At 43.3% G+C, this 17145-nt stretch overlaps 1 protein-coding gene across 2 annotated transcripts in view; it reads right to left on the minus strand.

Annotated features, from left to right (window-relative positions):
• The window catches only part of RBCK1 (RANBP2-type and C3HC4-type zinc finger containing 1), a 139107-nt gene that overhangs the window by 32483 nt on the left and 89479 nt on the right, over window positions 1–17145 (minus strand). The window lies entirely within an intron of this gene.

Raw genomic sequence — 17145 nt, forward strand, 5'->3', positions numbered from 1 at the left:
TACTGGCTTCATGTTGTTTCTATGATACTGAGACAGATTCTGCACCAGTAAAAGAACAGACCACAGTTTTCTGGATTAAGGACAGTTTCTGTGGTGGGTGTATCAGGAGCAGACACTGTAACACAGTGAAATCAGATCTGTAGTAACAAAATAGAAGACTCTGTTGTAACTTAGGTGTGAGAACTGTAGTCACTTTGGAGTGGGTTTGTAGATTGTTCGGGGATCCAACACATAGCAGCTCAGGGGTAACTCCTGTGAGTGGTGAGGAGTAGAAGTACAAAAGGATGATGGACGGAGTGCTGAAACCTTTCAGACACTCAACCCCCAGTCACAGATCTGGGTTAAATCCATTGTTCTTTTGCTCACCATGTCACCCCAGTTTGGACCCAGCCATATGCAAATCAGTCTTGACCATGTTCCCCATGGGAACAGTCCAGCCCTAAGTACCAAGCCAGGTCCTCCCTGGACCGGAAACAAGCATCCTGGGACAAGTTTCAGGGTTTCACCCTTCATCAGCCAGGCTAGCTTGACTCCAGTGGCACAGTGAGCAAAGGACCCACGTCTGGGCATATCCTGGTCACTTAGGGCGAACATAGCAACACATCAAGATGATGGACGCAGTGCTGAAACTTTTGGTCAGGAGTAGATCCATGACAGTTTAGGGGAGGCGTCAGTGGTTGCCCAGGGGTGAATTTAATGATAGCTTACTAGTGGAATCTGCAGCAGCTTAGAGGATGATTTTTTAAATAAAATTTTTGGTATGTGGACATAGACTTCATTGTAAAACCCTTCCTCCAGCAGTATTCTTGGACAGGACTAATTGAATTAACAGTTCTGTTTTACTGGATCAGATTGTCACTCTGTTTTTTATAGAATTTTTAGTTGTTTTAGTACTCATTTTTGACTACTCTTGATGTACAGTATTTTCTCCCTCACATGATCTTCCTTAATATTCATAAACACAATACGTTCACCTATATGCTGCATTATGGAACCATTTTCTTAAAATTAAACATCTTTCCAAAAACCAATTATGACTGTATAAAAAAATAGCCTGCTCTAAAACCCTTTACTTCTTCTTGAAAACGCATACTTTGAAAAGAAAATACAATGCACTGAGGCGACAGTTTCAGTTCACTTTCATACCTCTGTGGTACAGACATCCTTTAACATTAGGCAATAAGTCCTAAACCTATTTTTACACTACAAGAAGTATTTTATTTGCTTCGATCTGTATCCATTGACTGTCTTTATTTTGAAGTCTTAACTTTCTAAAGACATTTTTTTTTTTAAAGTTAACTCAAACATTTTTCTCATATGTTCAAATTGTCATTGTAGCAATTTCTTCACCTCAGTACCTACAAGTCATACCGAAAACATCCTGCTTTCTGCATGTGTTGTTTCTTTCTGACATTCAGAATATGAATGCCTAATTCCTTCAAAAATGCTTCTGGCTCATTCCTTGTTGGACCTCTATGTTGATACACCCGGGGTCATTCAGCCAGCCGCCTTCCTCACATCCTCTTGCTGACGTAAAGAGAAAAGTAAGGTTAAGTCTGTATCCACCCCTGGTGGACACAGACGTTGAGAAGGTCTAGACTTCCTCAAGATTTCCACTGGAGATAACAGTTCCACAAAATTCTGATTGCCCTTGAAAGATACCTTATCCTGGAGCAGATCCCACTGAAACAGTAATCAGCACATCCTCACAATGCATAGGTCTTCTACAGGGAAGAGCATAACCCTGTCAGAGGATGCCATTCTTCAAAAAGATTGGATAATAGCCATTCTCACCAGTGTCAGTGGAACCAAGGCTTTTCTCAGCAAGTGAGATACTTAAGCACTTGTCATTCCATTACTGAATGATTTTTCAGAGATGTTTTGTGGCATCTAAAGATCTTTAGTACTTGAAACCCATCTGATGGTGGTGTCAACTAAACCCTTGTATATAGGAAAGAATACACCTACAGATTAAGAAGTCATGTGAATGGTTTGTAGCCTGTATCTTCATCTTTTCAATGTTTTCTTTTGTGTACACGTCAATGAACTGTAAAGAAAGTAAGGAGTCCCTCCAATACAAATACTTAGACAGTAGTCAGTGCCTCGGACTCACTCTCCTTTTAAACTATGCAATGTCTGTAAAGTTCACTGCCCTGCAATTCCTTGGCTTTTTGTTGTTTTTGGATAACTTCACAGGAGGACTGCTGTTTGCATATTATGAGTTTCCCTAAAGATGGGAGGGCCAAAAGGGGGTTGGTTCCTATGACCGTTAACTTAACCCATGTGCGAGGTCCTTGTGCCCAGGATGAAAGCATGTCTTCCTAAAGGTATGGGCTCCGAAAACAGTTTGGTTCTTTCCACTTTCCAATAAACAATGTCAGTTTTCTGCCCCTGTACTACTGCTGTTCACTACTTTTGAGTATTCTCTGTGACAGTCTCTGAAAAGTAGCGCCAGGTCTTGTGACTAACCTAGATCCGTGGGGTTTCTGTTGTGGTTAGCATGCATGAGTTTGTCCCCACTCCCCCAATAACCGGTGTCCATTTGTCCTGTCATTAGCACGTGGCATGAGGTATGCTTGTTGTAGTTTCCCCCAAAAGGAGGTAATCTGAAGGAGGGATGCTGTATCTTCCTCTATGTCCCTACCTGGGTTAGTTAATTGCCTTTCACTATCCTCTTCCTAGTATGCGTTTTGTTGTATGTTGGCTATGGTGTTCTGAGAGGGCATAGGCTTTGTTCGACTTCCGAACGGGCTGTTACTTCCAAGTCCATCAATTTCAGTGTTTGAGTGGTTGTCAGTGCCTTCTTTACTTAATGTGCAAGTCCCTGTCCACTGTGGCTTTCCTGCTGCTTGTGGGACTTTGTAACGAAAGCGATATCATGTCCTTCATGTGAAACCTTTTGTCTGCAATTTTGACAAGTGTCAATATCTATTTGGTGTTTTATGGATCATGTTAGGGGGATGTTGTCTCTTTGGTCATGTTATTCGCCCTGTCATCGGTAGCTGTGCGTGTACCCTACTGTGGACTCCATGGAGGAGAGGCTAGGAGGAAGGGTGACAGACGGACAACGGGGAGTGGTGGGCGGAAGTTCACGGGGAAGATGGTATGGAAGGGGAAAGAAAGAGAGGTTAGAGGAAGAAGTAACAGATGAAGGGATAGGACACCGAGGGAAAAGGTGGAACAGTCGTTATTGGAAGAAAAGAAGACGGAGACCAGGCAGGAGATCAAGAAAGGGCAGGTCGTTGTGGTCTTGTCACTATTACTGGTGCAATGTGTTGCAAGTGTAAACCAATGTCACACTATGTAGTATGCATATCAAGTCTTCCAAGCCCTGGCTTGTGTCAGTATTTTTCTGTCCTAGTGTGTCTCTGTGACTATGTTGTAGATGTACATTGTTCCATTTGAAGGCAATTGTTTTAGCCACACAACATGTACAAACAGGAACCGCTAAGGTGTATGGGTAGATGTTCATGCCTATCAAAGGCTGTGTTGTTTAATGAGAACAATTTTACAGAATGTGAATACTATCCTCGAAGAAAATGTAAAAGACCACCTGGTATATGCAGGGCTTTTCCCAATGTGCTGGTCTTTTGGTGGGATTAAAGTTCTCTGTGTATCTTTTGTCATTTGTGCTACCTTGCCCCTGTGTGTTTTACAGAAAGACTTATTTTTTTTTACATGAAGCACCCCCCTGGAGATGCTCCATATGAGTTTTGATTTTTTGACAACAGAATTACACCACAGAATAACCTAAAATATCCCACAGTTCTGACTGGGAATGGCTACCACGCCCCCAATGGTGCCTTCAAAGGTGTGCAACTTAAGCCCTTCTGCCTTATCCTTGGAGCTACAGTGGTAGGATTGGGCCGAGACGAGCTTCATTTACTTATGCTTGCACACTGGATTTGGACATCAATTTACCAGAAAGGGTAAAGCATGAAGTTGTACAGTTACGTGAGCAGCCTGAGGCGTTAGCCACGACTCAGAGCATAAGTGAGACCTACGCAAAAGCCTCGACTTCTTGTGTTCAATGACATGCACCTTTACATCCATATCTCTGATTGCCTTTAGATACATGAAGGCGTACTTATAATACGACTTAGTCACTTCCCAAACACAGACACCAAAGGCACCTCATCTGGGACCATGACTGAGATCTTCTTCCTGCAGTTGTGGCACAGTTTGAAACCTGTAATTTTCAGTAGGATCATCATTCCCTAGAACACAGTTCATTTTGATGTTTAAAAATAAAAAACAAAAACGGGAGCGAGGTACGGATCTGCATCAAAAAGATGCAGAAAATAAAGAATTGATGTCAGCGTGCAGAAATGGCACTTATATGTGTCTCTTCTCCGTCACTTCCTGGTGATATATAACCACTGTGAAGCCACATGATGCCACCTCAGGGCACGCAGCAGCACTGCTGTGGAAACGTTTCTTGATTGATTCTGGTGGTCAGGGAATATTCTCAGGTGAGAAATCCATCAGAAGTCATTGGATACATTGCAGATTTAGGTTCTCCTTTAATTCTTCATTGTGTAAAATAATCTAGTTATTATACTATAAGTTCATAAATGATATCAAATGTTAATACATGAGATATAGTTTCTTCTAATCATTCCCTCGTCATTTGTCCAAAGACGTGAATACATTGGATTTGATATTGTACAAATAAAAACTAATGTACAAATTCAGTTTGAACAAACGGTACTGGTAAAAAATGATGTATTAAACGAACTTAAAAAAAAGGGCAATATGTAAAAGAAAATGAAGAAACTGAAGACTGGAAAACTCAATAAGATGTAATCAATTATGCAAGCAACAATGTATCATTTAGCATACACGTATGCACACCAGCAAAAGTCACAGAAAAAACGCAACAACTGATTCACATACAAACCTGAGCGAAACAACAGTTTCTACGTAAAGCAAGGGTGCAAGCTTGAGCAAATAGCATTCAAAGAAAGAAAAGAGCTATTTACATGTGATGTGAACAATATTTCACAATGTAAAATATTAGCAGCAATTGAATCAATGTTAATTCAGCAAGGAGATCCTGGAACACCAACAGAATGTTTATTAAAAATTCTTGAGTTTTTGCTTTATCGGAAATCCCACCGGCTCGATTATGCGTTTTATTTACACAACATTATAAATGCAATAGGCAGTAGCAGAGCGCCAGGACGGAGAAACTTTTGTCTGAATTTAAGAGATTTAAAAAAGAATAGCTACATCTCATTTAATAATTGAATTCACAATCTATTTTGAGGAACCAAAGTCTATCATCATAGACGTTAACACATCCACAAAGTGAGAAAGTGTACACACACATCAGTACATTAATCCTATTGATCCAAACAGTTTTGCCAGCATTTATTAATCACACTAAACTGCTAAACCTGAAAAGGAGAATAACTGCTAAAAAAAGAAATCAAAATGCTAAATATATTATCAACAAGGGGGTGTCTGGTAACATTTTTCAAAAAGTTCATCATATTTCTGTTTCACATCAAGAAGCAATACAGGTCAAAGTATTGCACATAAGGATGAAACATGTCCTACAATATTGGCGAACACTGGCATAAATTATCAAGACTTCAGAAGTAAATAATCCAATTAGTGGATACGTCTGCTCACAATGGTGTTTCCATGTATACGACAGCAGAAGGAACCCAAAAAAGCTTATGAAGTTTAAGATGTTAAAAGTACATAATAATTTATTATTTCAAAAATTTTCTTGTTATGTTGCGAGCAATATAGAGCAGTCAAAAGAAATACGATTCATGGCAACCACAGCAGGAGAGGAGATTATAAGTTTAGGATATACCACATGTACAAAAAGGTACCTATCTACTAAAATGCCTTTGCCAATATATACACTGGGTAGGTATCAAGATATATAAGTGAAACGAAATGATAAGTGTTTTCTTTTAAATTTAACAATAAAATGTTTTTCAAAGTTAAAAAAAAAAAAAAAAAAAAAACTTTGGGTTAGTGGTATCCATGTCATAGCATGGTTTATCCAATCTTCCATCCTTTGGTGTCTAAAGCACAAAGTTGTAGGAGTTTGTGAATGCGTTGTTCTACTGTCAAATGCTTGGGCTCAGCTGTACAATGAGTTGTCCTGCATCCCTATTCCCCAAATCGCGCTATTGATGGGCCCTAAAAAGATTTCCTGTAACCTTCTTGATTCTGGTGCTCGCAGCACAGTGAGTTAACATGTTTTTTTATTTACTTATTGTAGCATTGTGCCATTTCCCTTACTGAGATCGATTTACAATCATTCTTCCATAATATACCTGCTAATTAGGAAATGCGTAGAGCAGCAGCCAAACAATTAATTTGCCCTTTTTGGCTAAAGAATGATTGAAGTTACCTTAGAACTTCATTTGTTGAATAACTTAAGAATTTGAACTCCAGAATGGTGACAAAGGTGGGACAGGTGTAAGAACTTGCTCAGAGTTAGAAATAACAGTAGGATTTGGTGAGTCTGGTTGCAGAGGACCTAGGCTCTTCTGCAAGGTAATAGGTGGAAACCTGACAGGAGAGAACCTTCCCAGATGGTCTTTTTACTACTATTGGTATTACAGAACCAGGACTGTAGTGATCCCACATTTTATCCTCTATACTCTTCTTGGACAAACTGGACATTTGTATTTAAACTTGAAAGCAGTTTTTGCTTTACACAGGATCTGAAACTTTCCTGGGAACTGAATAGTCTTGGGTGAAAACTGTCATTGGGGGGTGTGGGGGTGGGGGTGTGGGGGGGAGGAGGGAACTGTGGCCCTGGCAGAAGTGCCTAGACTCAACTGGTGAACTGCAAAGAATCAAAGTCCACCTGTTTGTGGGATTCAGTGCAGACCTCATCAACCTCCAAAATATCTTCACCTTTAGCATGGTTTGTCCAAGCCTGGCAGTCCTTGCTCAGTGAACCTATAACCATACTAGGTAAGAAAAGGGGTTCCATCAGCAATAGACTGTGAACCGTATGCCAAAGTACTTTCCCATTCCTAGTTGCCTGTGAACGCATGAATAGCCTGTGGCGGTTAGGGGGTCTGGAAGAGGGTGGAAATGATCTACACTCTGGTACCAAAGATGCAAAGTAGTTGAAGCTAAAATCTTTCAAAAGAAGAACCTCTCACTGTACGGAAAAAGGAACATAAATTGAAGCCCTCCTGACAAAAAAAGGGGAGACACAGGCAATGATTTATTTGTAGCATGTTCTGATCCAACCTTTAGGCATAAAATTAGGTAATTGAGGGTGACAAAATAGGGGCCCGCCACACTGAGGAGCGAGAACACATGCTGCCCTTCCTTACAGCATTAACAACTTTTCAGAGCAATCCAACTTGCCGGTGGCTATTCCAAGTTGAGCAAGAGGGAGCAGAGGCCAGAGAAAAGTCGATTCATTTTGATGCCCCTAAAATGTAGGAAGCTTGGCTCTGTATATAATATATCAAAGTGAGATATACTGTGCACAAAGTCCTGGGGTTCCCCAGAGGCTTAACAGAGGCTAAAGTAGAAAATACTAATGCTCTCTTTTGTGGTAGTGTGGTCGAGCAGTTAGGCTTATCAGAGGGTAGTACAAAGCATTTGTTGTGTGTGTATACACACACACACACACACACACACACACACACACACACACACACACACACACACACACACACACACACACACACACACACACACACACACACACACACACACACACACACACACACACACACACACACACACACACACACACACACACACACACACACACACACACACACACACACACACACACAATAGAAGAAGCACACATTCAATGACTTAACTCCAGACCAATGTTTTTTTATATAGCAAAAATATATTTTCTTAATTTATTTTTAAAACCACAAGATTCAAGTTGCAGGCAAGTACTTCAATAGCTTCATATTTCACACATGTAGCAACAGTACTTTGTTTGAAATCGATAAGTTATACAGTTTTTGAAATATTGGCAATAATCTATTTTAAAACTTGACACTGCAAATTTCAGAAACAGTTCCTGGCGGGAGGGTGTGGGGGAGAAAAGTTAGATCGATTTGCAGGTAAGTATTCCACTTACAGTTCCAGTCTCCGGGTTTTAGGAAGTCCACCAGTCGGGGTTCAAATTAACCCCATACACCCACTGGGGCCAGTCGGGTGCAGAGGTCAAAGATGAGCAAACTTAACATGGGCTCCTATGAAGACAGGGGGTACTCTTAAGTACCTGTCGCTCGGAGGGCAGACCAGGGGGGATTAGAGGAGCACTGGGGGGGTCCACAAGTAGGCACCAAACACGCACCCTCAGCGGCACAGGGGCAGCCGGGTGCAAACAGGACGTGGGGCTCCCAATGCTGGTCTATGACCAGGGGGTTACTCAGACGGTGCAGGCGAGGTTCAAGGGGTCAGTTGGGACTGACCACCGGCTGGATGAGGAAGGCCACCTGCCAAACGGAACTGCACTGGAGGGCGGATTCTCCCAGGGGCTGCGGGTGCAGTGGTCCTTTTAGGCATCGGATATCTTCAGCTAGGGCGGTCGCGGTCGGGGGTCCTCAGGATTCCCGCTGCAGGTGTCGTCGTGGAGAGCAAGAGAGGTCAACCCAGGGTGGGCACTTGCTCGTAATCGCCTGGGGACTCTCGCTAGCTGGTTGGGCCACCTGGACACAGGCCGGAGGCGTCGGGTGGTCAGGAATCCCAGATCAGGGGAGGCTCTGGAGTCACCTGTGGGGAAAGTTCTTTGTGGACAGTCCCGATTTCCTCGGGAGTTCTCGGTCGTCGGTGATGCAGGACAGTCCTCTGTAGCTTGGCAGAGATCGCTGGTCCCACTGGATGCGTTGCTTTCTTTGTGCAGGTCCTCTGAAGTAACAGACAGGTCAGTAGGACTGGGGCCAAGTCAGTTTGTGTCGCCCTTCTTCTCTGCTGGGGTTTCAGCTATGCAGTCCTTTTTCTTGTGAGGTCGCCAGTTATCTGGTAAGCTGGGTTCAGGGAAGCCCTTAAATACAGAATTTAGGGGCGTTACAGGAGTCAGAGGGCAGTAGCCAATGGCTAAAGTCCCTAAGGGTGATTATACCCTTCCTGTGCCCACTCTCTTGGGAGAGGGGGTCACATTCCTAACCCTATTGGTCCCTGTCTTCCAAACCAAGATGGAGGATTCTGCAGGGAGGGGGTCACTTCAGCTCTGGACACCTTAGGGTTGGTCCCAGCTGAAGTTGTCACGCATCCTTGTTTTTCCTAAGTTTCCCGCCGAACTTGCCACCAAAAGTGGGGCTTTGTCTGGGGGGGGCGGGCATCTACACTAGCTAGAGTGCCCTGGGGCACTGCAACTTGAGGCTCACTGCCAGGTGTTAAAGTTCCTGCAGGGGGGAGGTGTGAAGCACCTCCAACCAGAGCAGGCTCTGTTTATGGCCTCAGAGAGAGGCCCTCACCCCATGGGGTCAGAAACTTGTCTGCTAGTGGTAGGCAGGCACAGACCAGTCAGTCCTTCACTAGAGGATTGGGTAAAATACAGGGAGCATCTCTTAAGATGCCCTCTGTGTGCTTTTTAGAATACATCCAGCACTGGCATCAGTGTGGGTTTATTGTGCTGAGAAGTTGGATACCAAACTTCCCAGTATTCAGTGAAGCCATTATGGAACTGTGGAGTTCGTAATGACAAATATGGCCACACCACACTGTCTAAGAAGGGACTTAGACAATGCAGGGGAAGAGTGCTCAAGCAGCTATACCCTCACCTGTGGTATAGGGCACCCTGGCTTAGGGCTGTAAGGCCTGCTAGAGGGGCGCCACAGGCAGTGTTTTTGTGGTAATGGCACCCTGAGGGTGATGCCATGTCGACTTTGCCTTTTTCTCCCCACCAACACACACAATCTGCAATGGCAGTGTGCATGTGTTTGATGAGGGGTCCCTTAGGGTGGCACAACATGCTGCAGCCCTTAGGGACCTTCCCTGGCCACAATGCACTCGGTACCACTGGTACCTTTTACAAGGGACTTATCTGCGTACCAGAGGTGTGCCAATTGTGGAAACAATGGTACATTTTTAGGGAAGGAACACTGGGGCTGGGGGCAGTTCAAGTCAGCATCAATATCAGGCAAAACGTGGGGGGTAACTGCAACAAGGGCCAGTTTCCTACACTAACCAACTGTACTTTTGATTCTGAATAGGTTTGGAAGGACCAGGCATCCATTTAGTTCACTAATATAATTATTATTCATCATATCCATTATTTAAAGTGTGATTCTAGAGTGTCTGAAACAAGCCGGGTAACCACACTTCTTATAGAAGCTGGGCACGACTGCACAATAAGCTACCAGCTTGCCAATGTCGCTAAAAGAAAAAGTGTTCAGAACATGGATACAGGCTTTATTACAGACCCAGAGAGCTTGCTGTTGACAGTTTAGCTTTCAACTTGGTTGGTTACGGGTGGATTATGTTACTTACCCTGTAAGCATCTGTTCATGACATGTAGTGCTGTAGATTCACATGCTCTGCATACTGCTGCCATCTAGTGTTGGGTATGGATGTGTACAAGTTTCTTCGAAGAAGTCATGAGAGTCACGAGGTAAGGTGACCCCTTCTCTCAGTGATACTGCGCATGAGTGTCAACTCCATGAGTAGATTGTTTTTCCCGCAGTCGGGTGAGAATGGAGTGTAAATGTAGTGTTAGAAGGAGATATTGATGCATTTGAAGTGTCATAAAATACTGCAACGGGAAGGTGGCAGCCGCACGTGAATCTACAGCACTACATGTCATGAACAGATGCTTAAAAGGTAAGTAACAATCTGATTGATGGCATTTGTGACTGTAGATACGCATGCTCTGCATAGACTGTAAAGCAATGCCCTCCCAAAAGCAGTGGCTAACCTGTGGGTGTTGCAGTGTTCTGCAAAAGAGTACGGAGCACAGCTTGTCCAACATTTGCTTGTTGCCGTGCGAAAACATCCACGCCATAATATTTAGTAAATGTGTGTGGATTTGAACATGTGGCTGCTTTGCAGATGTTACCCAAAAAAGCAATAGATGCACCTATTTTACGAGCTGAGTGTGTTCCAGGAGGCATGGTTAGAATTCTTTTAGGTTTAGCATAGCATGTTGGATATATTTAGTTATTCATCTTGATACACCTGCTTTAGATATAGCCTTCCCTGTTTGTGGCGGTGAGAAAGCAATAAAGAGTTGCTTCGTTTTACAAAAGTCTTTGATCCTATCATTAGAGAACATTAATGCTCTTAACATCCAAGGTATGTAGAGCTCTTTCTGCAACTTTATCGGGTTGAGGAAAGAAGACTGGTAACTCCACCGATTAGTTAAGATGAAATGTAGAAACAAACTTCAGAAAACAAAATTGGGTTGGTACAAAGGACTACCCCATCCTTACGTATTTGGAAGAAGGGTTTTTCTAAGGTTAATGCCTGAAGCTCACTCCCATATTCTTAGTAAAGTGATTGCTACCAAAAATGCTACCTTCCAAGAGAGAAAGTGAAGTGGACACTTGTGTAAGGGTTCAAATGGCGGTCCCATAAGTCTGGTAAGTATAATGTTAAGATTCCATATTGGTGCTGGAGGTACCCTAAGTGAAATTACACTTTTAAGTACTTGCATAAATACTTTAGTAATAGGAATTTTGAACAATGTTAAATGTTGTTTGTTTTATAGATATGCTGCTACTACTGCAAGGTGCAGTCGTATTGAATTGTACGCTAACTCACAAGTTTGTAAATGCAGCAAATAGCAAACAATATTTTGAATAACTGTATTACACTGATCAATTTGTTTGTTTTGACAATAAAATACAAACCTTTTCCATTTAGCGGCATACCATGTTCTGGTTGTGGGTTTACATGCTTCCTTATGAAGGGTCATGTATTCTGGAGGCAACTGTAAGTCCTCAGGAGTCAAATCACAAGGTTGAGTCCTTTGGGTTTTTGGTGTCTGATTTCTCCATGGTTCTGCACGAGAAGCTTCTATTGTGGAACTACTGAAAGTTTGAGTAGTGTTGAGAACCATGGTTGTCATGCTGAAGTGGGAGCCACCAAAATGAGTGCGAGAGAGGTCTGCCTGAGCTTCCTCACCACAAAGGGAAGGAGAGGGAGAGGCGGAAAAGAGTAGGCAAATATCCCTGACCAACTCATCCATACAGCATTGCCCTTGGATCAAGGATGTGGGAGTCTGGAGGCGAAGTTTGGGCATTTTGAGTTGTTTGCTGTTGCAAACAAATCTGTTTGTAGAAATCCCCACTGATGGAAGTATGTTTGTAGGACTTGAGGGTGGAGTTCCCATTTGTGGACTTGTTTCCGCATCCTGCTGAGTAAATAGGCAAGGTTGTTGTCAGTCCCCGTGAGGTGTTCCGCTAGCAATTGAATGTGGTGGTGAATTGCCCAATGCCAGGTTGTCTGAGCTAGTCAAGACACCTGTAGACAGTGTGCCCCCCACTCAGTTTCTGCAAATAAAAAATGGCTGTTGTATTGTGCGTCTGGACTAACACAATCTTGCCTTGCAGGTGAACCAGAAAAGCTTTGAGTGCTAGACGAGTGGCTTGAAGCTCCAAGTAATTAATGTGTAAAGCTTGATTTGAAGCTCCAAGTAATTGATGTGTACAGCTTGGTGTCCCACAGACCTTGTATTGAGAGAATGTGTAGATGGGCACCCCAACCTGTGAGAGATGCATCGGCTGTGAGAGTGATCTGGGGAACAGGGTCTAGAAACTGCTCCCCTTTTGTCAGATTTTGTGTTCCACCACTGCAGAGAAGAGTGCATGCGGCTGTCTACTAACACTAGATTGTGTAACTGACCCTGTGCTTGAGACCATTGAGTCGCCAGACACTCCTGCAGCAGACGCATGTGAAGGTGTGCATATGGCACTATTGCAATACAAGATGCCATTGTAGTGTGGTCAGTTTTATGTATCCTTTGCGCGTTAGCTTCAGGCTTTAGGCCTTTGTGCACTTTGCCCTGGATGTATTTTATTCCTTTGCTTGCAGCTTAGAGCCTCTGTGCACTTTGCTCTAAATGCTTTTTATTCTGCTTCGTACTGTTATTTTTCAAATAACCAGTTCTACGGTCTTGTTTTTTTTTTTATATCACACTGTTTAGCCTACTTCAGCACTGGAGTTCTCAATAACACATTCTTGTTCACTCTGTGCTTCAGTCAAGGATACAGTCTGGCACATTGCCGATAGACGTGGTAGGAGTTTAGTCTTTGGCATTCTTGCGTAGGGACATTTTGTGATCACACTGACATGTTAGTTATAAAAACACTTCCTTGTCCTAATACACGCAAGAGGGAGATTCCGACCAGGGAACCACAACTAGACGCTGACTGCCTCGTTGCAGATGCTGAATCAGATCACAGGCCTTTGCTCAGGTATGAGGGTTTCCGGCTTCCCAGGGAATCTGAAAGGCAAGTTAGAAGCTTAACATGCTATGCTCGTAATAGAACTAGCTGAGAGAGAGTAGAAATTATTAACACCATGATAGTGTTATTCTTATGTTTCACTCTCCTCATGACTATTTCAATCCTACTGTGTTGTATGGTTCTGGTTATTGCGGCTCACGCCTTAATATCTAAAATGCAGTCGTTTTATTAAAACAATCTATAAAACTCAAACTGCCTTTGTCATTTGTATATGAGATCACACTGTAAATGAGAGAGCTGGTTTGGATCTGAGTGACCACGACTTCCCTGAGAAGTTCCAAAGATGTCATGCGCTCGGCTGCCCAATCATCCCTTCCCCTTGGGAGAGATGAGGCACTGCTAGTTAGCCGGAGCAAAACCGGATTTAGGGTGACAGAGGTCCTTCCAAGTGGGTCAGACTCAGTCCCCCACACCGTGAACGATCCTGCTACCTAGAAATCCAGTAGTCTCATTTAGGATAATGAGAGCCCACGCGACATGGCGCCGCCAATGATTGGTCTGGCTCTAATTTTCGGGTCCGGCCGACTCTCTCGGTCTCATATATATATTGACTCCTCGGTTCCGTAAACGGAGACGTCCGTGGCGCTGAGGATTTCCGCCACCACGAGATAGGTACAACCTATTACTTAGTGGTCTGTTGTTCAAGCTTGAACTTTGAAAGGAAAACCCCGATATTGGTGTGCCTTCTCTGACCTAGTGTTGTTTTTATGATGGCAAATCCAAATGTAGTGAATATAGCGCTTAATATGCGCCAACCGCTCACAGGACATCTGACAACACATGGTCTCACGAACCAGGGGGGGTCCGGTCACGTTTGTGGTGGACGCCCATGCAGCTTATAGAACAGAGCTTTTTTATTCTTGGGTCGTATTTCCAGCAGTTGATGGGGGTACAAACACTTTTCATGAATACACTATTGCGAATGTCCCTGGACAATACAGGGCATAGGCATACTTAGAGATTCCTTTATCTTATCAAGAACATCATAATTGGCTTGATGGCGCCCTCCCACACACAGTTCCACAAGTTAGGTTAGGTCCACTGAGTAATGATGGTCCTACCTGGCCTTTATTGGCTACATACACACCATATCCTGCGGTTGCTAACTTGGCAGTGGCTGAAGTTCGTCGTTTATATATAGACTTAGCTACTACATACAGAAGACTGGTTCAATTTGTAATGCAGACTTTAAATACTAATGCAGCGCGTGCTGCTCCGGCGCACCCACATGTGGTGGTTCCGGGTATCAATCCGGCCACTGTACACTCAGTTATGGGTAAAGTATCGGCTAAACGTGAGGAAACTCCATTTGGGCTGGCGCAAAAAATTAATACGCTGGAAGCAGTATTTCCCCATACGGGACCTCAGGATAAACATAGAATATTGACGATGTGTTTGCCGTATGGAATGATTCCTACTGTGGATCATTGTAATACTTGGGGCACGGTGTTTGCCGCGCTCTACACTACAGCACACAACATTGGCTAATCTACCGGAAGTGCTAAAACAAATTCAAGATTAATATGGGGCAGCTCCAGCCTTAGATTTGGGGATGCAGCTGATGGGCAATTTTGCCGCAGTTTCTTCTATTGTTTTGAGTAATCTCAAAGGAGAGGCAGTAGCGCTAGCAGTGCGTATGCGTCTTAGAGACGTCCCGCAAATTAATCAAGAGTGGAAGCTGCCGAGAATAATAGCAGAAACATATTCGAGTATCGGTCGTGATAGCCTAGGGGCTAGACCGCAAAAAAACACAGTTACAGGGTAAGAATAGTAAAGATACTACTAAACAACAGCAACCTGAGGGTACTAAAAAGCGTTGGGAGAAAAAACAACGGACACCTAAAAAGGATAGGGGACAATCTACGCAATCGGAGACCCCGTAGAATAGGTATAATCTCAGGAATAGGGATAATTTGAAGACGCCTGATAGATATCAATATACTGATACACGCCAATCTCGTTCCTTTCAGGACTCATCGGAAAAGAAAAATGAGAGAGGTGGGTGGTCAGAGCGGAGAACAGAGTACGTGAAACCGAGACAGGAATCACAACGCTCAACTGAGGTTTCTGTCAAGAAAGAAGAGAAACCGATCCAACAAAAGCAGCAATTTAAAAAGAAAAAGGTAGCGGCAGTCTCAGTTAGACATGCCACTCAAGAAGAGAGTTCTCTTGAAGAACAAGACATGGGCGTTAGCACTGTTAGACAGCGCGGCAGAGGTCACAATAGTTCGCCGGAATCTTCTAGAACATGTGGAGGTGAAAGCAACTGATGACTTCATACAAGTCGAAACAGCAGATATGCGTGTCTCTGATCCAGATAGAGTTTATACAGTAACTTTGCATTTAGAAGGGGACATTGAGCGCACTATAAACGCCATCTTTTGGGACCGTGTGGTCAAATTGTATGACATTCTGCTGACCGAACAGGATTGGCCCCCTGACTTTGTTCGTGACTGTCCAGTTGGGGAGGAGGTTATTACACCTTCATTCTCACCACTTGTTCCAGGAGAACTAGCAGAGTCCTATAGTAAAACATGGGCTCTAGCACATGCTCCTGTCTTATATAGAAATAATGTGGGGTGGGATAGGGATTCATCTTATCATGTAATTCCTATAAAGGGCGAACCTCAGCCACAACCACAATATCCTATAAAATTTGAAGCGAGGGCATTGGTAAGGAAAATACTAACACAATTGGAGTAACAGGGGGTAATTGAACCCTGTGTCTCGCCGATGAATAATCCCTTATTTCCAGTAGCTAAACCGGACCATTCTTATAGGATAGTGGTGGATTACAGACATTTAAATGGACATACACGCACATATGCAATACAAAATTCACACAGCGCAGCGCTCATGAATAATATTGTGCGTAAGAAATACAAAACAACATTAGATATCTTGAATGGATTCTTCTGCCAAAATATAGCGCCCGAAAGCAGGGACTATACGAGCTTTAGTGCGTTTGGCTCTCAAAAAAAGTTTTGTCGTCTGCCTCAGGGCTATAAGAATAGCCCAGGACTATTTTCGGCTCATGTAACTGAAATTTTGCACGAGTTGGACCCTGAAGCTTTGTCATATGTTGATGATATCTATCTGACAGACGATGAGTTACTGCAACATTTAAGACGGGTAGCGCGCATTGTTGTGGGATTTGCTGAAATTGGCTACAAATTTAATTTAAAAAAAATCAAAGATTGCCTTCCTCAGTGTCATTTTCCTGGGATATGAGTTGTCGGATGAGGGCAAGAGCTTAGCGCCACACTTTTTGGAAAAATGTGCTCAGTTTCAACCTCCTAATACGATTCGGAAACTACAGTCGTTATTGGGGTTTCTAAATTTTGGCAGAACTTACATTCCTGATTACGCTACACGTATAAAACCATTATACAAGTTGATTCGCCCAAATTTTTCAAGTAGATTTTGGACGAATGAGCATACACATATTCTTCGAGATTTGCAAACTGATCTCTTAGCAGTAAAGCATTTACACACTCTGGACAATAAAACGCATCTGGTCATCAGGGTTATACCTGGGGCCGTTGGGTTTACATATGTCACCTTTAATGAGGGTGAGACAGTCCCGATAGCATACAAGTCCCACTTGTATTCGGCTGCAGAACAACGTTTTGCACAGACTGAGAAAATTCTCACTGCTGTACAGATGGCTGTTATTAAAGAACGACCTCTTGCCCAGGGCCAACGCATCATTGTAGTT

The sequence above is a fragment of the Pleurodeles waltl genome, chromosome 7 (assembly GCF_031143425.1).
Source record: "Pleurodeles waltl isolate 20211129_DDA chromosome 7, aPleWal1.hap1.20221129, whole genome shotgun sequence".
NCBI lineage: Eukaryota > Metazoa > Chordata > Amphibia > Caudata > Salamandridae > Pleurodeles > Pleurodeles waltl.